This window comes from Pinus tabuliformis, chromosome J, assembly GCF_031772625.1.
Source record: "Pinus tabuliformis cultivar Carrire ecotype Pingquan chromosome J, CPIR1, whole genome shotgun sequence".
Lineage (NCBI taxonomy): Eukaryota > Viridiplantae > Streptophyta > Pinopsida > Pinales > Pinaceae > Pinus > Pinus tabuliformis.
Window position 1 is genome coordinate 1,397,715,833 of NC_142295.1, and position 24,082 is coordinate 1,397,739,914.

A 24,082-nucleotide genomic window follows, 5' to 3' on the forward strand; every position below is an offset into this window, starting at 1 on the left:
GCCCGCTTATAGCTAAGTTGGAACCTCTCCTCATAATCCTCTAAGGACTCCTCATTTCCCATGGTCATCCGAAAGATCTCTCCCTTGGTTTCCTTGGACCTACAGTAGTCCCGGTACTTGGTATTGAAAGCTTGCTGCATCTGAGCCCAAGTGGTGATACTATTCCCAGGTAAGCCCATGAACCAGCGTAATGCTGCATCCTTAAGAGTTGAAGGGAAGAGTTTCAGCTTCTGCTCATCTTCAGTATAGTCATAGGTTCTACAAAGGACAACAAACTCAAACAGGAAGGTATCAGGATCTTCAATAGTCAGTCCATGTAAGTGAGGTAGAGCGGAGGGACTAATGTTTTTCATTTTCATGTCTCCATTGGTTTCTAGGATGGGGAAGGCAACTTCTATTCTCTCATCTTCTCCTCTATTGTCAGCCATAGCTTTAGATGGGATGGTCTCTAATTCTTCTTCTGCTATAGGATCTTCGTATATCTTAGGAGGTTCACCTATAGGTTCTTCTGGATCACTGTCACCGAAGAAGAGAGAAGGGTGACTTAGTGATGTGGTGGGGGTGTTGGGTAGGAATTTGCATGTTTTATCTCGATTCCTACGAGGCATGAAATGGAAAGACTTTTTTGATTGCTTTTGGTTTTTTCTTTGGTACCTGCAAAACTGAAACAGATTGATCTACAACTAACTATCTTGCTGAAATAAAGATGCAGAATGGAATTGAAAGCAGGAAAGAACTAATCTACTTTGGTCAAATGAAATTGCAGGAATGAAAGTGCTAGTCTACGCTTACAGAATTGAAAGGCTAATCTATGCTTGCAAAATTGAAATTGTGGAATTGAAATGCTAATCTATGAAAGCAGGAAATGTCTATGCTACTTTTGCAGAATGGAAAGGAGATAAACTACTTGGCAGAAGGCAAGAGTAAGAAAACAGAAGAAAAGCAACAATTACTAATACTCTGATGCTTCCCCGGAAACTGCGCCAAAAAGATGGTGGGCTCCAGTATTGTAGCAATAATGCTACAACTCCTGGAGCTTCCTTCTCTAATTTTATCAACCCGGTAGTTCGTAACAAACTTGGAAGCGACGGTGCTGTATGCACAAGTACTAGCTCTTGTCGCAGCTGTCACTTGGTCAGCTGGCACAAGTCCGCTAGGGCTCAAGCCAACTTCTATATGTTCTCAGAAGAAGCTTTCTAAATGATGAACGAAGGCTATCTCAAAGGAAATTAACCTACTTTGCAAGAATGAACTGAAAGCCAACCAAACATGGAAACCCTAGTAAACCCTAATCTGACCAGCTTAATCCTTACAATGCAATGATGGGAATGCAACTCCTAACAATGATGCCATTACTTCTAGTGATATGAGATGCATGAATTTAAACTACTTCCATTGAAGAGAACATGTTTTTATATTTTTGCTCAAGTGGTTGGAGTTATTATGATTGTGCTTCTTACTGGATATTGACTGTGCAGGGGTAGTTCAAGAGGGAGGAAGGCTTGGGAATGGTCAGGAGGACTCTGAGAGGTTCCAGGGGATCCCTAACATCATCCCACAGAAGTTCACAACATTCAGGTGCTTGGCAACCGTGTTTGCAGGCTTCTACAGGATGTATGCAGGGGATCCTACAGGAAGCTCGGGATTTCTACAGGAAGTCTGTTAACTTCTACAGGATGTTTTACAGTCGGGGTTTTGGGTGATGGAGGAGTGAAGGAGCTGTATGGGTGGATAGGCAGGATGAAAGGGGAGCTTGTGATGGTTCAGGGACAGAGAGATGAGCTGGAGAGAGAGTGTATAAAGCTGGTTGGTCGATGGAAGGGTGGAGGCAATGGAAGGCCGAAAAGATGAGGCAACGTGGATAAGAGAAGAGTTGGTGGGCAAAGGATCTAGCTGCGAGGTAAGGAGATGGCTTAGGGACGACTGAGGAGGGGAAGGAAGTGTTGAAGTGGTGCTGCGCAGTGTAAATAAAACAAATCACCTCTGTCTTGCACAAAACCGAGAATTCATCATCCTATTCTATCTGTTTCATTAAAAATCAAAGAACAGCGATATAAGTTAAGAGAGAGATCGTGCATGGGGTTGAAACAAAGGGCTATTGCTCAAGATCTAACTGCATGGATGCTTCTACCAATGGAAATAGGACTTTAAAGCTTGCATGAACATATAAGACTGTGTTTTTTGGTGGTTGGCACGGTCTACACTCCCAATCTCTAAACAGAGGTGGCAGTGAGCGCACAATCAACCTTTTCTTGGAACTTTGATGAATTCTAATCCTCCTATTCTAATCTAAACTGCTGAAAGCACTTTATCCATGAACTAATCCTACTTAATCACATCAAGAAAATCGAATCAGCAGACTGTGTTTTCCAAATGCATGTCAAAGCAAAGAAATGAAGTGCTGAAAGGAAAGACAAGTAACAATACAAACAAAAGGAGGTCTATTGCTCTCAGGTTGGGCCCTAACCTGAGAGCTATAGCTCCTCTAAGAACTCAGAATTGAATCAAAATCTGCTTGCCTTTTATTAAAAGATCATAATCATGAGTCTGACAACATGCCAAAATTGGCTTACAAAGAGCAAAAACAGAGCTACAGCTTGTGATTCAAAATCTACAACAAAGGTTCAAGAGTCTTTCGAAGGCTATAGCCTCAATATTTATACATGATGAGGGCCAAGCTAGCCTCCTCAATTAGTGGGGCTTGGCTGTCCAACTGAAAGTAAATTGCTGTTCCTGTAGAATCCGTTGGCTGCCTTCTAGCTCGGTGGTGATAGCTGCTGGAGCTCGGAGTTTGGGTGGAGATCACGAGGGAGGTCATTCCAGGCTGTGGACAACCTCCCTATAAACCCGCAATGCCACCTTGGCTGTCTCCTTGTCTCCATCTGCGTGGTCTTTGCTCCATTTAATGTCAAAAAACCTGAAATCATCATGTATTAGCCACATAGACATAATGCCTGCCCTTCTTCCTACAAATAACACGAATATACTAAGAAATGATGCATAAGTGATAAAAAATGAAGGGTTGAGCGAGGTAAGTAGGCCAAATGAGCCCAAATTGTTACCAAAAATTGGGGCTCATCAAACACGTTTCGCCCGAAGTGCGACCGCGACTGACGGAGGGCGCGCAGTTGGAACAACATAATGTGCGAGCTCAACTTGGGCGCGCAAAGTGTTATGTCATAATGCAAAGTGTGTAGAGGAGGGCGAGCTGAGTTTATATGGTGTGGGGAGCGGTTGGCTCAACCCACGGGCCGACCAACAACGAAGGCAAGCCGACTTGACTTGAGGGCGTTTGGAGGATGGCCGACAGATGTTTAGAAGGTATTTGAGATGGCGTTGAGGGTGTGGGTAGGTCGGCTGGGTAACCACAACCTCGCCCTGTGACGCATATATATTGGTGATGTGTGGAGTCATTTGGAGGGCATTCACTCATCGCTCATCCAACGAAGAAGGAGTGTATGGAACAAGTGTAGCCGCAACAATAGAAGGAGGTCACATATGGTGATGCGCCCAGCCTTGGGCAAAGCTACGTGGAGGAGAAACGTGTTGTCTTAGTTTGGGTGAGGGCGTCCGGGTAGGCATGCACGACGGGCGACCGAGTGAGGGCATTCGTGCAGGTGTGCACGACAGGGCGACCAAGTAAGGCGTCCGCTGAACGGATGAACCGAAGTGTTAAATGGGCGACCCGGGTAGGGCGCGCCGTGCACGGAGGTGAGTTGGTCAACACGATGAGGGCGTGCGGACGGGCGGCCGGGTGAGGGCACGTCGTGCACGACAGAATGGTGGAGACGAAGGTTCGAACCGGAGGTCATAGAGTTGGGCAGGCGGTACTACGTGCTGTTTCACATGATTTGGGCATTTGCCGAGGGTTGGCAAGTGGGACTGCGTGTGGGTAGGTATACACAGTTTGGGTGTTTGCGGACCGAATGGAGAGCGAACCGGTGAAGACGTGCAACAAGGTGAATGAAGGGTTGGTGAGTTGTGCGGCGACCATGCGGAGGTGCCGACGAGCTGGGCAACCAAGTTTGCTGAAGTTGGAAATTCAGCTAAGTATAAATTTGGGGTTTCCCAAGGACTTAGCCTATACTTTGTAAAAGTGGAAAGATTGTATAATATATTGATACTTGGTAATGAAAAATAAACTAAGTATGGAATGTTAAGGTGTAGTCTACAATCATAAGTATTGGTGAAAAGAAAACGGTTGGTAGTGTCGCACCTCGCTATAAGCGGTTGAAAGACTACTGCAGGTGTAGGGGCGTGACAGGTGGGGTTTGTAATACCACCCTCCATCGTGCCTTATGGATCGTGCATCTTGACTTTCCGATTTCTTTCGAAGCCATTCATTTTTGTAGTGGGTTTCGACAGTTAGATTGGATCGTGCAATATTGTGGGGCCACTAGTATTATCAAACTTTGCAAGTTAATGATGGAAGGGATCGTGGAACTCAACTTTAGGTTAGCGTTTACCCGTGGGGACTATTTAAAGGTTAGCTTTTCCTTTAGTTTGTTCTAAGGGTCACATCTACGACAGTATGCCCTTGATGTTTCTGCAGTCCATGACAAATTCCGGTTTTTTTGTATATATTGTAACATTACTTTTGGTTTAATGGAATAGAAGGATAGTCTCTTGCTTTAGCCAAAAAGAAAAAATACAAAATATAATAATGATGACAGCTTCGAAAAAATAATCCAAAAACATTTAGTTGAAAAGTGGGAGTGTACTCAAAAGACAAGTATGAACAATCTATGTTATAGAACGAAATTGTATAAGTCTACGTTTGAAGGAAAATGTGATAAGTTAGATATAAATAAGATATATAAACATCTTGTTGACTAAATAAGCTATATAAGTGTTATCCAATAAATATTTCTTTGGATAAGATATACAAACATTTTGTTGATTAAATAAAATAGATAAATATTTGTTTGATTTTAGAGATATAATGAATATAAAGAATTTATAAAAAGTTTGTGTATTAAATAAAAATTAAATGGTTGATAAGTATTATTAGGTATTAATTCATACTAAGTATCAAAATATTTTTTTCATAATATATTATTTCACATGGTTAATATTAAAACATTAATTAAATTAATTAAATTATAATTCTATTTTAAATTAGTATAGTCATCATTAATAAATTAATATGTAGATATATTTCTAATTAAAAAACAACATAATAAATTAACTCTAAATAACAAGTGTTCAATAAAAATTATAGACATAATATACATTTTTTTTAATTTAATTAAAAAACAAAAACAATATAATTACATTTGAGAGAAATCTCAATACTCTATTTTGAATATCACATAAATATTTGATACAAATTAAATCAATATCATTTTTCTAATAATTATTAAAAACTTTATTTCAAAAATAAACCCATCTACACATAATATATATTTCAATTCAAATAAAATTTAATACACCAATATATTATTTCCATTTAAAAATAATAAAAATTTCTATAATTCACAATAATTTAATTTGACATTTAATTTGACATTTAGTGAAGAAATATTTCAATTGTTACGCTTACCCGTTGTATGCTCGAAATAATTGTTAAAGCATAAACTTGTACATGATATACAGATTTTTCATAAATGAATTTTTCAAAGTTTATTTTTAGATGCCTTATGCATTATGTAGTGTAAAAATCTAAACACATTTTAGAAAATGATTATAATTAGGTAGTTGTTTCTTTCATTTATCTATTAGTGAGTTGTTACCCACAAATGGTGGCATAAGAAACAATTATAATTTATAATAATAAAATTATATATTTATAAAATTATATATTTATAGAAAATTATTAAAATTAATGAAATCACATTTCACTAAATAATTATTACTAAATAGTTGTTTCTTTTATTTAGCTGCTAGTAAATTGTTAACTGCTAGTAAATTGTTAAGCACAAAAGATATGGTAATAAAAAGTATGTTTCAGCTACACTATTTACTGATAAAAATAATCACAATTTATAATATTATGTATTTATATAAAATTATTAAAATTTTATAATCATGAAAATTATTCACCTTCATGATGACCAACATATTTTAATCATAAATTTATTTATAACACGAAAATTATTATACATACAAAAACTTTAATCTCAGTAAAATAAAAATAAATATCTTTTATGATTTTTTTTTTAACAAAATATGATTCTCAAACACTTTTAAATTTATAAAAATAAAATCTCCTTTACTTGACACATTTATATAAAACTACTTTAATATAAAAAGTCTTTCTTTACCTTTATTAAGATATGATATTTGAAATATATAACCGTGGAATAAGCATAGTGCATATATTTTTTATATAAGCCATGATGTGTGAGTGCGAGAAATTTATACATATATTATAAATGCTTCTAGTTAATTCAATCTCATTTCACATTGTGTCTCGACACAGAGTCAAAGTTGTAAGTAGAGGCGGCCGCAGGGAAGTACTGGACATGTGTCCCCTGTGGAGGACTCGAATTCTGCTCAAGTCACTCAATGAGATCGTCCGTGGGACCGGTAGGGCAACAAAAATTGGAGACGTCATTTTCGTACGGTTTCCATAGTAAATAGGCATCATTGCTAGATAAGAACTTACTTAAATCAACCAATTACAATTTCAAAAAATAAAATAAAAATATGAAAAAAAATATTTTTAGTTTTATAACGTCAACATTATATTTCACTGCTTAATATTTGGTCAAACAATTGTTTAGTAGTTGGTCAATCAAAAATCGAATAGCGGCCGGGATAATAATAACTAAAGTGGGGTGTGATGATGGGTTTAAAAGCGCGTAGTCCAATGAGGTGGAGGAGTTGCTTGGAAAGTTATGGAAATTTCGGTTAGGTTGGAGACATGGAGCATGACAGTCTTATACAGGAACATTGTGTAGGAGCACTTGTAGAGGTGTCACTTGTGGGCATCCAATGAGGAGTGCCAAGGCAGGGATGTTGTGTAGGTGGATTCGCTGATGTGACATGGAGACTTATTATTTATGAGTCGATGGAGAGGTTGTGCACTCTTGTACAACAAGGCCATGGACTTGGATGGAGTTGTGAGCAGACTATGGAGAATTCCTACTACATGGGAAGCTGAGGCATCTTGCAGAGACCTTTGGGCCGAGACTTGTATGCTTGTTGAGATGTTGGTTGGAGATGACACATGGAGCTCATGATGACATGAGATTGTTGTGACTTTGGGAGTTACAACGATGATGATGCCTTGGTGGCAACACTTGGGCATGGGTTGAGCCGAGACTTGACCACTTTGACACATGGGAGCTGATTGATCTATGATCATGGGCAGCACATGGATAGACGAGACAGGTGTATACTTGTTTCTATGGCGGGCTTAAGGAATGGCACATACAGATATGATGGAGATTGCTTCATGGACCTGGATGTGGCACATCGAGAGTTGAGTTTGATGAGATGGTCTCTTCATATTGAGGAGGCACACATATGGATGATGATGTTGGGATAGATGCGGCTGATTTCATGCAGCACATTGACACCAAACATCATGGACAGCATGTTGCAGATGAGATGAGGGCTACTTCATGGACCTAAGCATGGCTTATACTTATATGGAGATGGATTCTTGATCGAGTTGAGGATGTGATGGGATGTTCTGAGAAACGACTCATGATGGCATGAGGATGTTCACTCTCATGGTTTGAGCGTGACAGTTGGATTAGCTACCTAACTAGTTCAGACATGGGGGACGTCAATGTACAGAGATGTGTTAGCATTTTGTTGGAGTATCATGGCAGTAGTTCACATGAGGACGACACATGATGAGGTCGACACGAGATGTTGCAGGAAGAATGTAGCTTGATGGAGGGGCCAACCTTTCACGATGGGGAGCAGCATGTGGAAATTGTGACAAGATGGTCGATGGTCATGGATTGAGATGAATTCTGATATATGGCATACCGATGGGGTGTATACCTTGGTATGGTGATCTTGGTGACAGATGGTTGCCGAGACGAGACATGATGGAGATGGTGGTTCTACATATGTTGCAGGGATATTTGCAGTATGTGGAGGAGTTGACATCATGGGTGAGACAGTTGTTGATCTTGGTGGATGGCTACTAGGATGATATGTTGTCGAGGACGACAACGACTTCAGGTGGAGGAGGATGTAAGGACCTGTAGTCCTGAACGCGTTTCGCCTGAAGTGCGACTGCGACCGACGGAGGGCGTGCGGTTGGAACAGCATGATGTGCGAGCTCAACTTGGGCGCACGAAGTGTCATGTCATAATGCAAAGTACGTAGAGGAGGGCAAGCTGAGTTTATATGGCGTGGGGAGCAGTTGGCTCAACCCACGGGACGACCAACAACGAAGGCAAGCCGACTTGACTTGAGGGCGTTTGGAGGATGGCCGACGGATGTTTAGAAGGTATTTGCAATGGCGTTGAGGGCGTGGGCAGGTCGGCTGGGTAACCATGACCTCGCCCTGTGACGCATATATATTGGTGATGCGAGGAGTCATTTGGAGGGCATTCACTCATCGCTCATCTAACGAAGGAGGAGTGCATGGAACAAGTGTAGCCGCAGCAATAGAAGGAGGTCGCATACGGTGATGTGCCCAGCCTTGGGCGAAGCTACACGGAGGAGAAACACGCTGTCTTAGTTTGGGTGAGGGCGTTCGGGTAGGCGTGCACGATGGGCAGCCGGGTGAGGGTGTCCGTGCAGGCGTGCACGACAGGGCAACCAAGTAAGGTGTCCGTTGAACAGACGAACCAAAGTGTTGAACAGGCGACCCGGGTAAGGCACGCCGTGCATGGAGGTGAGTTGGTCAACATGGTGAGGGCGTGCGGACGGGTGGCCGGGTGAGGGCGCACTGTGCACGACGGAACGGTGGAGACGAAGGTTGGAACTGGAGGTCGTAGAGTTGGGTAGGCGGTACTACGTGCTGTTTCACATGATTTGGGCATTTGCCGAGGGTTGGCAAGTGGGACTGCGTGTGGGCAGGTATACACAGTTTGGGCGTTTGCAGACCAAACGGAGAGCGACTCGGTGAAGACGTGCAACAAGTGAATGAAGGGTTGGTGAGTCGTGCGGCGACCGTGCGGAGGTGCCGACGAGCTGGGTAACCAAGTTTGCCAAAGTTGGAAATTTGGCTAAGTATAAATTTGGGGTTTCCCAAGGACTTAGCCTATACTTTGTAAAAGTGGAAAGATTGTATAATTTATTGATATCAGGCAGACTCATATTGCAGGGAGTTGCCCCTCCCTTTATACTGTTGTGCATTTCTCTTGTATAATGTTGTTTATGTGAATGTTATGGGCATTCACTTGTATAAAGGAACACATAATAATACTTGGTAACGAAAAATAAAGTAAGTATGGAATGTTAAGGCGTAGTCTACAATCGTAAGTATTGGTGAAAGGAGAACGGTTGGTAGTGCCGCACCTCGGTATAAGCGGTTGAAAGACTACCACAGGTGTAGGGGCGTGACAGGTGGGGTTTGTAATACCACCCTCCATCGTGCCTTATGGATCGTGCATCTCAACTTTCCAATTTCTTTCCGAGCTGTTCATTTTTGTAGTGGGTTTCGACATTTAGATTGGACCGTGCAATTTTGTGGGGCCGCTAGTATTATCAAACTTTGCGAGTTAATGATAGAAGGGATCGCAGAACTCAACTTTGGGTTAGCGTTTACCCGTGGGGACTATTTAAAAGGTTAGCTTGTCCTTTAGTTTGTTCTAAGGGTCACATCTATGACAGTATGCCCTTGATGTTTCCGCAGTCCATGACAATTCCAGTTTTTTTGTATATATTGTAGCATTACTTTTGGTTTAATGGAATAGAAAGATAGTCTCTTGCTTCAGCCAAAAAAATAATACAAAATATAATAATGATGATAGCTTCGGAAAAATAATCCAAAAACATTTAGTTGAAAAGTGGGAGTGTACTCAAAAGACAAGCATGAACAATCTATGTTATAGAACGGAATTGTATAAGTTCATGTTAGAAGGAAAATGTGATAAGTTAGATATAAATAAGATATATAAACATCTTGTTGACTAAATAAGCTATATAAGTGTTATCCAATAAATATTTGTTTGGATAAGATATACAAACATTTTGTTGATTAAATAAAATAGATAAATATTTGTTTGATTTTAGTGATGTAATGAATATAAAGAATTTATAAAAAATTTGTGTATTAAATAAAAATTAAATGGTTGATAAGTATTATTAGGTGTTAATTCATACTAAGTATCAAAATATTTTTTTCATAATATATTATTTCACATGGTTAATATTAAAAAATTAATTAAATTGTAATTCTATTTTAAATTAGTATAGTCATCATTAATAAAATTAATATGTAGATATATTTCTAATTAAAAAACAACATAATAAATTAACTCTAAATAACAAGTGTTCAATAAAAATTATAGACATAATATAATTTTTTTTTAATTTAATTAAAAAACAAAAACAATATAAGTACATTTGAGAGAAATCTCAATACTCTATTTTGAATATCACATAAATATTTGATACAAATTAAATCAATATCATTTTTCTAATAATTATTAGAAACCTTATTTCAAAAATAAACACATCTACAAATAATATATATTTCAATTCAAATAAAATTTAATACACCAATATATTATTTCCATTTAAAAATAATCAAAATTTCAATAATTCACAATAATTTAATTTGAATTTAGTGAAGAAATATTTTTCAATTGTTACGCTTACCCATTGTATGCTCGAAATAATTGTTAAAGCATAAACTTGTACATGATATACAGATTTTTCATAAAACAATTTTTCAAAGTTTATTTTTAGATGCCTTATGCATTATGTGCTGTAAAAATCTAAACACATTTTACAAAATGATTATAATTAGGTAGTTGTTTCTTTCATTTATCTATTAGTGAGTTGTTACCCACAAATGGTTGCATAAGAAACAATTATAATTTATAATAATAGAATTATATATTTATAAAAATTTATTAAAATTAATGAAATCACATTTCACTATTACTAAATAGTTGTTTCTTTTATTTAGCTACTAGTAAATAGTAAATTGTTAAGCACAAAAGATATGGTAATAGAAAGTATATTTCAGCTACACTATTATTGATAAAAATAATCACAATTTATAATATTATATATTTATATAAAATTATTAAAATTTTATAATCATGAAAATTATTCACCTTCATGATGACCAACATATTTTAATCATAAATTTATTTATAACACGAAAATTATTATACATGCAAAAACTTTAATCTCAGTAAAATAAAAATAAATATCTTTTATGAATTTTTTTTTTTAACAAAATATTATTCTCAAACACTTTTAAATTTATAAAAATAAAATATCTTTTACTTCACACATTTATATAAAACTACTTGAATATAAAAGTCTTTCTTTACCTTTATTAAGATATGATATTTGAAACATATAACCGTGGAATAAGCATAGTGCATATATTTTTTATATAAGCCATGACGTGTGAGTGCGAGAAATTTATACATATATTATAAATGCTTCTAGTTAATTCAATCTAATTTCACATTGCGGTCTCGTCACAGAGTCAAAGTTGTAAGTAGGGGCCACCGCAGGGAAGTACTGGACATGTGTCCCCTGTGGAGGACAAGAAATCTACTCAAGTCACTCAATGAGATCGCCCATGGGACCGGTAGTGTCATGCCCCTACACCTGCGGTAGTCTTTCAACCACTTATAGCGAGGTGCGGCACTACCAATCGTTTTCTTCTCACCAATACTTATGATTGTAGACTACGCCTAACATTCCACTTTTCCTACTTAGTTTGTGTTTCACAACCAAGTATTATTAATGTGTTCCTTTATACCAATGAATACCCATACACATTCATTATCAACAACAATTATAAACGAAGAAGACAATTGCACAGTATAAAGAGAGGGGCAACTCCTTGCAATATGAGTCTGGCCAAATCAATATATTATATAATCTTCACTTTTACAATGTACAGGCTAAGTCCTTGGGAAACCCCAAATTTATAGTTAGCCAAATTTCCAACTTCGGCAAACTCGGTTGCCCAGCTCGTCGGCACCTCCGCACGGTCGCCACACCACTCACAAACCCGTCATTCACCTTGTCGCACGTCTTCGCCGGTTCGCTCTTCGTTTGGTCGCAAATGCCCAAACCGTGTACACCTGCCCACACACAGTCCCACTTGCCAACTCTTGACAAATGCCCAAATCGTGTGAACAACACGTAGTACCGCCTGCCCAACTCTACGACCTCCAGTTCCAACCTTCGTTCACCTTCGTGCACACTTGCACGATGGGCGGGCGCTCACCCGAGCCACCAAGACACCCTCGCCAAGTCTCGGCACAACAACACCTCCGCACAATCAACCCGGGCACGTCTTGCCCAACGCGTTCACCTCTCACCAAGAGCGTTTCCACCAAGTGCGTTATACCAAGGAGAGCGCATGAGCTATGCGCTCATCTCTCCTCAAACCTGCGCACAAGTGTCTCTCCTCCAAAATCGAAGTGCGTATGAGAAGTGCGAAGTTCATTGGTTTTGTTTTGAGCTCCAACGCTCCAACATATATAGCCATCTTCGTGTGTGGGTGGGCTGCCTAGCCAACCGCCCACACACCCCATACTCGCATTGTTCAGGCGCTTGTAAAGAGAATCCCCAAATATCTGAATAGAGTTGATGTTTTTGTGATGTAGCCAGCATAATAGGATTCGTAAGGAAGAAAGTTCTACATAATTATTTGTTCCAGCACCCAACCCAACCAAAGCTCTTAGCGAATGTTCGGAATTGAAATGTATGCACAAGCCTGCACCAGCCCTATTGTTTTGTGAGGCCCCATCAAAGAAACCACAAGGGATATCCTCCTGTATAATGATATTATTTTGTTTGGTTCTGGATTTTTTTTTTTCCTCAGGAGGAGGCAGAGCAGAATAAATCGCTGTGATATTAGTAGCAATAACAGAAGTCGGTGTGTTTTGATCTTGGAACAAACTCTTATTTCTAGCAAGCCACACGCCCCAACAGAAGATAATAGGCAGGTTCCTCATATTCCCTTCCGAATAAGTTTGCCACCATTTCCTCCAAGCATCTCCCAGCGGATCATGTCCCCACTGTGCATTTACCTTGAGAAAACCAGTGACCTCCTCCCATATCTTCCTTGAGTAAGAGCAGGTGGTGAAAAGGTGATCTGTGGTTTCCTCATCAGATTTGCACAAGGGACATCGCCTTGGACCAGCTAAAAACCTAGATTGTAGTGTTTCCCAAGTTGGAGCCTTCCTTCTTAGAATACACCATAGAAAGAGCTTGGATTTGGCAGGGCTTTTGAGTTTCCATATATCTTTGGCCCACCAATCCGGGGCTCCCCATCCTATCTTTCCTAATAGAAAAGAGTATCCCTCTTTTGGTGAATACCCCCCAGTTTTGCTGTGAGCCCACATTAAACGGTCAGGTTCCTGTTTTATCCTGACATTGGATCGTTTTAGTTCTTTGATGAAGCCTGCCCATTCATTCTTCCATCTAGCATTTAACCCTAACTCTTCATCGTCCTTCCAAGCCTGTCCCCAGATAGTGGCTTGTCCAACTCTTTCCACCTGATTTATTGATGTAATACCTTTAGAATCAAGATGTCGAAGAAGCCCTGGTGATAAAGCAAAAGCTTCATTACACCCAACCCAAGGGTCTCTTCCAATCCTGATCTGTCTGCCATCTCCCACTTTCCATGCTAACCTTTGCTCGATCACTGAGAAAGCATCCACCGTGGCCTTCCAAATAACTGAAGAGTTTTTTGCCTTCTTATTCTGACTCCGAATCCAATCTTCCAAAGGCATTGGATCTATATACTTCCTTTTCACCACCCTCGTCCACAGGTTTTCTATAGTTATAAGTCGCCAACCTGACTTTGCTGCTAACGAGGTGCTGAACTCAGGGAGTCTTTTAATCCCCCAACCTCCCCACTCTTTTGGTCTGGCCACTTTGTCCCATGCCACCCATGGTAAACTCGAGGATTCCTTTGAGCCAGCCCATAAAAATCTGCAACAGATTCTTCTGATTTTCTCCATTACACCTTTAGGAATCCAAGTTAGGGCAGCCCAGTAAACTGGGATGGCTAACAAGACTGATTTAATAAGTGTCAACCTACCAGCTCTGGACAACCATCTATAACTCCAATGAGATATTTTGGCTTCAATTTTTGCTATGAGCCAGTTCCAGTCTTCTTTTCTGTAAGCATCTGGCTTTAACCAAAAACCCAGATATTTGAATGGAACATCCAGAGGTTGACTAGGGAAAGGAAAAAGATCAGACATTTGGTTTCTTTCCCTTCTGTCAATATCTGCCAAACAAACTTGTGATTTCCCAGAATTTATCTGCATTCCAGTAGCTTTTAGAAAAAGATCAAAAATACATTTTATCTCCTTTAATTCGCTGTAATTACCATTAGTGAAAATCAATATATCATCAACGAAAAGAAGGTGGGTGATGTAGAGATTGATTGCTACCTCAATACCTTTTACCTTATCCTCCCTTCTGGCTTTATGTATCAGTCTACTAAGCCCTTCAGCCACAAGGAGGAACAGGAGAGGGGACAAAGGACACCCTTGTCTGAGGCCTCTCTGGCTATTAAAGAAAGAAGAGGCAGCTCCATTGACCAAAACTGCAAAGCTGACATTTGAAATGCACCCCATGATCCAGCTGACAAAAGGATAGCTGAAGCCCACATGAGTTAGAAGCATTCGTAGATAGAGCCAGCTGATCCTATCATATGCTTTGGAGAGGTCAATTTTGATAACAGCTCCCTTCTTTTTCTTCAGCTTGACACTATGGATTACCTCCTGTGCGACACCTATGGCTTCATGGATTTGTCTGCCATCCAAGAACCCAAATTGTTCCATTGAGATGTTTCTTGACAAGATTGGTGCTAATCTGAGAGCAATAACCTTTGAAATAATCTTGTAAATGCAGTTACACAATGAAATTGGTCTGAAGTCTTCAAAACTTTCTGGCTCATCCTTCTTTGGAATGAGAGCAATAAATGTTGAGTTAAATGGTCTATAGACTTCTCCTTTCAGCCTAGACTCTTCGACTACTTCAGTTATCTCGGCACCAATTTGTTCAAAAAAATGGAGAAACAATTCTATTGTCCAACCATCAGGGCCTGGACTTTTGTCTTTGCCCATAAGCTTCATAGCTGCTTCAATCTCCTCCTTAGTGACCAGAATTGTAAGATCTTCACCTTCGTCTTCCTCAATGCATCTAGGAAAACATTGCACTGTTTTAAAGACTTCTGCAATAGTAGCCTCTCCCTGATCTGCAAAAATGTTTTGAAAATGTCTTTTCCCTAAACCAGAAAGCTCTGGAAAGGACCTGACATCTCTCCCTTCTTCATCTTTAAGGTGCCATATAGTATTTATTGATTTCCTTCCTTTTGCAAAATTATGGAAGAATCTAGTGTTCTCATCCCCAGATTTTAGCTAAATTGCCCTGCTCTTAATTCTCCATTCTTCTTCCCTTTCCAAAAGGATTTTGTTTTGCTGCTTCTCCAAGAGAAGAATTCTATCCTTAGAGTCTTGTGATGAGTATCCATCTGAATCCAAGTCCTCCATCTGTTTCAGCTCCTCCCTTATACTGATCAACTCCTCATTTTGTTTCAGTTTTCTGTCCTTTGCCCAGGAAATTGTAGCTGATTTCAATCTTTTTAAATTTTCCATGAACAAAAAGCTTTTCTCCTCGCCTGCATTGTGATCAGGGTGAATCCAAGTTTCTTTAAACAGGTTGCTGAAAGTTGGATCATGGAGCCAAGCAGGATTAAATTTGTAAGGGGCTGGGGGTTTGTGAGGAGGAATAGATATATCTAAGAAAATCGGGAAATGATCCGAATTCCCTATTTCCTCAACCCACTGTCTGATCAAAGGAGCATTGGTGGATAAGGAGTCCGATAGCAAGAACCGATCTAATATTTTGGCAATCCTGTCTTCTCCTATCCTTCGATTCCTCCAAGTAGGCTTTATCTTGATCGGGGAAGGGTCTATAAAATTATTCTCTGTGATGAGATTATGGAAAAAATCTGTAAGAGGATCTTCTCTCGCCGATGGTCCCCAAGCTTCCGCTCTGCCCATAGTAAAATTTAAATCACCTCCCATTATCATCATTGGTGCTTTCATAACAGATTTTGACATCAATTCATCCCAGAAGGATTCCCTACCTTGGCATGGCCCATAGATATTTACTATGGTGATGGGAAAAGTAAAGTCTGGGGATATTAACTCCATTCCCATAACATTCTTCATCCCCCAGTTATTGAGGACTTTTACCCTCCCTTCTTTGTACCCAATTGCAATGCCCCCCGAATGTCCAAAGACATCCATAGCACTGAATGCCCATCCAGGCAGAAGGGACTTTAGCATAGATTCAATCTCATAAGCCTTCCCCAGAGTTTCTTGCAAAAAAATAACATCTGCTTTAGAATTGGATATCCATTCTTTCAAGGCCAGTTTTTTAGGTTTGCTGGCCAAACCTCTGCAATTCCAGGATGTCAGAATCATTTGATAACACCCTCAGGGGGATGAGCTGCTCTAAGAACCCCCGTGATGGAATATTGTTTACCGTCTGCAACATCTATCTTTGCTTTTAGTTTCGCCTTGGACAGATAAGATTTCCGTCCTCGTTTGTTTTTGGATTTGTTCTATGAATGTATCATTCCCAGACCGCCTAAAGACCCCTGAGTCTCTTGATTCCCACCCAAAGATCTCAGGTTGTAGGGGCAGGGAGGCCGGGTCACAGGGAGAGAGAGAGGAGGCCATTTTTCTTCACAATTTATGTCCAGTAGCGGTAAGGTTTCAGCTAATGTTTCCACATCCGGATTTAACATTAAGTGATCTAAATTTTCAACATTATTATTTTCTTGCTCTTTATATGATGAGGAAGCAATATTATGTTTTACATAAGGATGCTCATGAGAAATAAAAGAGGAAGTAGGAGTCCCTGAGCTCTTACCCTTCTCCGATTTGTCGATTTGGGCTTGATTTGCATTTTTTTCCTCTACGAACCCTTCCACGGCTTCTGGTTCTTTAGCTACTTCCTCGACGAACCCTTCCACATCTTCCGGTTCTTTGGCATTTTCCACCGCCGTCTCCTTAGTTTGTTCGCTTTCATCCGCTGGTCCCTTCTCTCTCTCCTCAGCCACCAGATTCATTGGTTCTTGCGACTCCGGCAAATCCTGCTCCATCGTCATCTGAACATCTTCTTGAGCATTTTCTCTGTGAGCTGTTGTCCTTCGGAAATGTCTCCTTCTTCTCTTATGTGGACAATCTTTTGCCATGTGCCCATACTCGTGGCACCAATGGCATCTAAATGGCAGATGTTCGTAGTCTAGTATCTGCTCATATACATATTCATTGAATTGTAGATTAATCTTTTGTGCCAGGCCCCCACTCGGTTTGAGCATGACCAGAATGCGCGCAATTGCCCTATTTTTCGTAGTCAAGAAAGTCATATCCGCATCCATGTACACCCCCAACCTATTACCGATGGTTTTGAAAACTCCCTCGGTCCATAGGAATGAAGGTAAACCCGGAGCACGCACCCAAACAGGAAACACATCCGTGCGCTCCTTGATAGCATCAAATAAAGGAGACCATTTCTTTAACAGCACTGGTATGTTATCAATGTGCCAGATTCGCTGAAGGACCCAATCTGCCGATTCTCTGTCTGCAAATCTGAGCTTGAACCAACCTTTAGCTAATACTAGGGCTTCGAACTGTAAAGGTCTATCTGCCGTGAAACATTTTTCACCCCAGCCTTGAAGAAAATCTAATGTATATAGCTTACCTCTAACCCTGCCGACCAAAGTACAGTCCGCAACCGCTAGGGCTTCTCTCATGGACACCTCCATCCCCAGGATCAGATTGTCTGCTATCACCTGTGTTCCAATGGGTCTTTTCTGTTTCCTTGTCTCTCCTTTATTCCTTAAACTTTCCACCGCCGGTCTTATACCTTCACGATCCTCGTTATTTTCTGAGGTTATCTGTGCTGAGCCCAATAGGGTTTCTGATTCCAACAATGGCGGGATCTGACCTGAAAGTCCCATATCGTCATTCCCAGAGAACAGGAAATCAGCCTCCAGTCCATCATTACCTACCTGTCCCCTTGCTAAAGAAACTCCAAGCTCGCTTGCTGAAGACCCAAGTTGGACTTGGGGTTCTCTTGGAAGTGTAATCCTCGTAAGCGAGGTCGTAACTCCTGGTGTCCAAGGCTGTTCAATGCCTGCAGGAAACCCTAAATGGGTTATTTCTTCTAGCCCCTTAGGGTTTGTAAACCGATTTTTCTGTGTTTTGCCTTTTGGGTCCGTGAGTAAACTGGCCACACTCACCCCTCTCGGTTCAGACCCTTTCTCTGATTGTTTATGGCCGTCCGCTGAACCAACAATCTGAACCACTCTGTCCAACCCCTTGCCTTGGAATAAAACCTGAGGGGTTTCCACCTGCGATACAGCCTCCGGACTTGGTATGTCTACAGACCCAAAATAGTAATCCACGTTCTGAGAAGTGATATCCTTCCCCCACATGGAGAGAATATCTTCAACATCTGGGTCCAGGGCTAAAAACTTGGCAGGTTTAACCATGGTTGAGCCTTTCCAATGTAACACGACAACCGACAGACCAAGTGAACGGAAAAACAAACTGATGTCAATGATAAGGTTTTACATTACCAAACAAAAGTATATGCCAAAACACGGTTTAACCTCCATCTGCCAGTTGCAATAGCTGAAAGGTATTCTCCCGCGTCGGCATCTGTGCATGGCGTCAGGTCCCGACTGCCTACCCAAACCCTGTTCGAGGTTCAGTTCTCTGACCAGGACTCGAAACCCTTACCTGCTCCATCGTTCTCAGATCCCTTGTGGGTTTTCCTAGGGTCGCTTTCAGCTACACTATTATTGATAAAAATAATCACAATTTATAATATTATATATTTATATAAAATTATTAAAATTTTATAATCATGAAAATTATTCACCTTCATGATGACCAACATATTTTAATCATAAATTTATTTATAACACGAAAATTATTATACATACAAAAACTTTAATCTCAGTAAAATAAAAATAAATATCTTTTATGAATTTTTTTTTTTAACAAAATATGATTCTCAAACACTTTTAAATTTATAAAAATAAAATATCTTTTACTTCACACATTTATATAAAACTACTTGAATATAAAAGTCTTTCTTTACCTTTATTAAGATATGATATTTGAAACATATAACCGTGGAATAAGCATAGTGCATATATTTTTTATATAAGCCATGACGTGTGAGTGCGAGAAATTTATACATATATTATAAATGCTTCTAGTTAATTCAATCTAATTTCACATTGCGGTCTCGTCACAGAGTCAAAGTTGTAAGTAGGGGCCACCGCAGGGAAGTACTGGACATGTGTCCCCTGTGGAGGACAAGAAATCTACTCAAGTCACTCAATGAGATCGTCCGTGGGACCGGTAGTGTCATGCCCCTACACCTGCGGTAGTCTTTCAACCACTTATAGCGAGGTGCGGCACTACCAATCGTTTTCTTCTCACCAATACTTATGATTGTAGACTACGCCTAACATTCCACTTTTCCTACTTAGTTTGTGTTTCACAACCAAGTATTATTAATGTGTTCCTTTATACCAATGAATACCCATACACATTCATTATCAACAACAATTATAAACGAAGAAGACAATTGCACAGTATAAAGAGAGGGGCAACTCCCTGCAATATGAGTCTGGCCAAATCAATATATTATATAATCTTCACTTTTACAATGTACAGGCTAAGTCCTTGGGAAACCCCAAATTTATACTTAGCCAAATTTCCAACTTTGGCAAACTCGGTTGCCCAGCTCGTCGGCACCTCCGCACGGTCGCCACACCACTCACCAACCCGTCATTCACCTTGTCGCACGTCTTCGCCGGTTCGCTCTTCGTTTGGTCGCAAATGCCCAAACCGTGTACACCTGCCCACACACAGTCCCACTTGCCAACTCTTGACAAATGCCCAAATCGTGTGAACAACACGTAGTTACGCCTGCCCAACTCTACGACCTCCAGTTCCAACCTTCGTTCACCTTCGTGCACACTTGCACGATGGGCGGGCGCTCACCCGAGCCACCAAGACACCCTCGCCAAGTCTCGGCACAACAACACCTCCGCACAATCAACCCGGGCACGTCTTGCCCAACGCGTTCACCTCTCACCAAGAGCGTTTCCACCAAGTGCGTTCTACCAAGGAGAGCGCATGAGCTATGCGCTCATCTCTCCTCAAACCTGCGCACAAGTGTCTCTCCTCCAAGAGCGAAGTGCGTATGAGAAGTGCGAAGTTCGTTGGTTTAGTTTTGAGCTCCAACGCTCCAACATATATAGCCATCTTCGTGTGTGGGTGGGCTGCCCAGCCGACCGCCCACACACCCCATACTCGCATTGTTCGGGCGCTTGTAAAGTCGGCCACACCCTTCCACCATGGGTCGGCCAACCCCCATCGCAAACGCTCCTCACATATGGGTATAAGCAACGCTTCGTGCCTTAGTCGTTTCACCAAGCTCGCACTTATCGTCGCATATCGTCGCATATCTATCACACGCCCGGTTGGTCGCTCCACCGTTCGGTCACACAATCGCCTGTCACACCTCCAACACGCGCCCGTCGTGTGCATGCGCTGGGTCGCCCGGTGCCCAACCATCGCACAACTTCGAAGGCGTTACATCCTCCTCCACCTGAAATCGTTGTCGTCCTCGACAACATACCATCCTGGTAGCCATCTACCAAGATCATCAATATCCATGATGTCAACTCCCCGATATACTGCAACATCCCTGCAACAAATGTAGAACCACCGTCTCCATCATGTCTTGCCTCGGCAACCATCTGTCACCAAGATCACCATACCAAGGTATACACCTCATCGGTATGTCATACATCGGAAATCCTCTCAATCCATGACCATCAACCACCCTGTCACAATCTCCACATGCTGCTCCATCGTGGAAGGCTGGCCCCTCCATCTCAAGCTACATGCCCACTGCAACATATCGTGTCGATCTCATCATGCGTCGTCCTCATGTGAACTACTGCCATGATACTCCAACTCAATGCTAACACATCTCTGTACACTGTTAACCCCCATGTCTGAACTAGTTGGGTAGCTAATCCAACCGTCACGTCCAAACCATGAGAATGCACATCCTCATGCCACCATCAGTCGTTTTTTTGAACATCCTGTCACATCATCAACTCGATCAAGAATCCATCTCCATACAAGTGTAAGCCATGCTCAGGTCCATGAAGTAGTCCTCATCTCATCTGCAACATGCTGTCCATGATGATTGGTGTCAATGTGCTGCATGAAATCAACCACATCTATCCCAACATCATCCATATGTGTATCTCTTCCATATGAAGAGATCATCTCATCAATCTCCAACTCTCGGTGTGCCACATCCAGGTCCATGAAGCAACCCCCATCATATCTGCAATGTGCCATCCCTCAAGTCTGCCATAGAAACAAGTATACACCTGTCTCATCTATCCATGTGCTGCCCATGATCATAGATCAATCAGCTCCCATGTGTCAAAAGTAGTTGAGTCTTGGCTCAACCCATGCCCAAGTGTAGTCACCAAGGCATCATCATTGTTGTAACTCCATCACTCCAAAGTGTCCCCAAGTCCACCCTATATGAAGTCCCCAAAAGTCACACCAATCTCACGTCATCATGAGCTCCATAAACCATCCCCAACCAACATCTCAGCAAGCATACAAGTCTTGGCCCAAAGGTCTCTGCAAGATGCCTCAGCTCTCCATGTAGTAGGAATGCTCCATAGTCTGCTCACAATCCCATCCAAGCCCATGGTCTTGTTGTACAAAAGTGCACAACCTCTCCATCGGCTCATAAATAATAAGTCTCCATGTCTCCAACCTGATGTCCATGACTAAGTTGCCCATGTAGTCCAACCAAGTAGACTCATCACAACAATCGGTCATCCTCATCTAGGTCTACAATCTTCGGTCTAGTGAACTCGATCACCCAACCATATCATCATCATCATGAGTCCCTTCCATCATAGCTCCCCCACTGAAGGTTTCACCAAGACTTGCTCTTGGTCTTGGCCATGAGAAGTCCACCCAAGTAACTCAAGTGTGTGCCCTTCAATCTATCCATGAGTCATGCCAGGCACTTAGCCAAAGTGGCTAAAGAATGACCCAATCCCCCACAACGATCATCATGTTCCTCCCTTGTCACGGGCCTTTGTACCTTCTACCATAAGGTCACAAACAACCCAAACAAGTCCTGCAACGGTCAACAATCCTTGCTTCTCCATACAAGGTCTCATCATAGTCATCCATGGCAAGATCCTCCATAGCATCGGCAAACTGGCTTTGCCTTTCCCTGCATACGGTCCATCTACCAAATGCTCAAGTGAAACACAAGTATGAATAATTACTTCATCATCATCATGAGGCTCCTCCATGTGAGTCTCCTTATCCACCCATGTCTGCAAACTACACGATCCTGGTTCAAATTTGATCAATCTCAAGTTCATCCTCCATCATGGTCATGTCTGCAACATCTTCAACTATCATGGTTTCCTCTTCCTTCTTTGCACAATCTGCAACTTCATCTTGCCCCATTGTCCATCCAAGTTGAAGAATTTTGTTTTCAACATTCCTTTCCAAGACTTCAAGTTCCTTTCAAATCCGGGGATTCTCTTCTTTCAACCTCTTCAACCTGTATAAGGTAAGCAAGAGCTTCCCTTCGCATTCTTCCAATCTTTCCATGTCTTGTCATTCAGCTTGGTCCAAGCACAAGGCTTCTCCTATGCTAAACCTGTTTCATTCACCAGCTTCACCAAGGCCCCTACAATCATGAACCGGCCCTTGTTCCACTTGTATGTGAAATCAGCTTCCTTCACCTGCAAGTACCTGCTTCCACTGTCATCAACTGTCAAGCTTCCAAGTGTACCCACACCTGCACTTCGTCACGAGCAACCTTGCTCTAACACCAGCTCCAACCAAGCTCTGATACCAACTGTCAAGTTGTGTATCAGCTTCAATTCTTCAACACCCGAACCTACTCAACAGCTCTGATACCAACTGTCACGCCCCTACACCTGCGGTAGTCTTTCAACTGCTTATAGCGAGGTGCAGCACTACCAATCGTTTTCTTTTCACCAATACTTATGATTGTAGACTACGCCTAACATTCCACTTTTCCTACTTAGTTTGTGTTTCGCAACCAAGTATTATTAATGTGTTCCTTTATACCAATGAATACCCATACACATTCATTATCAACAACAATTATAAACGAAGAAGACAATTGCACAGTATAAAGGGAGGGGCAACTCCCTGCAATATGAGTATGCCCAAATCAATATATTATATAATCTTCACTTTCACAATGTACAGGCTAAGTCCTTGGGAAACCCCAAATTTATACTTAGCCAAATTTCCAACTTTGACAAACTCGGTTGCCCAGCTCGTCGGCACCTCCGCACGGTTGCCGCACGACTCACCAACCCGTCGTTCACCTTGTCGCACGTCTTCGCCGGTTCGCTCTTCGTTTGGTCGCAAACGCCCAAACCGTGTACACTTGCCCACACGCAGTCCCACTTGCCAACTCTTGACAAATGCCCAAATCGTGTGAACAACACGTAGTACCGCTTGCCCAACTCTATGACCTCCAGTTCTAACCTTCGTTCACCTTCGTGCACACTTGCACGATGGGCGGGCGCTCACCCGAGCCACCAAGACACCCTCGCCAAGTCTCAACACAACAACACCTCCGCACAATCAAGTCGGGCATGTCTTGCCCAACGCGTTCACCTCTCACCAAGAGCGTTTCCACCAAGTGCATTCTACCAAGGAGAGTGCATGAGCTATGCGCTCATCTCTCCTCAAACCTGCGCACAAGTGTCTCTCCTCCAAGAGCGAAGTGCGTATGAGAAGTGTGAAGTTTGTTGGTTTTGTTTTGATCTCCAATGCTCCAACATATATATCCATCTTCGTGTATGGGTGGGCTGCCC